Source organism: Myzus persicae, unplaced genomic scaffold (assembly GCF_001856785.1).
Source record: "Myzus persicae strain clone G006 unplaced genomic scaffold, MPER_G0061.0, whole genome shotgun sequence".
Classification (NCBI taxonomy): domain Eukaryota; kingdom Metazoa; phylum Arthropoda; class Insecta; order Hemiptera; family Aphididae; genus Myzus; species Myzus persicae.
In genome coordinates, this window is record NW_019101082.1 from 2,937 (window position 1) to 3,714 (window position 778).

Sequence of the window (778 nt, forward strand, 5' to 3'; positions counted from 1 at the left end):
CCATCGAATGTGTAATTGAGTGATTTTGGACCTGTTTGTGATGATGATGATTTATGGCATGTTTGCAATGGATGAAAAATGCAGATACTATACGTGGTTAGTTTTTATTATCAATATTATTAGGGTCATTATTACAATGTCCGGTTAAAGTTAATGGACACTTTACTGAATATGATTTGCAAGGATTCAAAACTCTTCGGCATATTTGTTGTGTTTTTATCTCTGGCTAGGGTATTGCTGACTCTTAAATAACTGTTAAATGTACTGTTATACTTATACACCTTCATATTCATGAAAAATATCTGCATATTTCAGGAGAAATAGTTTAAAATAAGATTGAGACCACAATGTAAGTAATATTTGCTAAATAAGATGGTAAAATAATTGCAATTTAAGTAATGTAAAACAGTAATTTGGTATATAATTCCTAATAATAACAACAATGATAGTATTTTGTATAAGACCTGTATACAGAAAAAAAAAAAAGAATATAAAACAACAATGGGTACCTATAAAGTTGTCAGATAAATAATAGAAACTTGAAACATTTTAAAATTAAATAAAATATATAAATTAATAAATTTGATTAAGAATATTTTGTAGTTTTGTATTTCATGTAGGTTATCTGTATGTAAATAAAATGTAAGTTTTTAGTACTATCATCAATAGCAATATATCAATAATAAGCTAGAAAATAGTAAATTTTCATAGCATTTTGACACCAAATAATGATAACCACATATCAATGGTTTTTCATGTATTATATTTGATTATTATA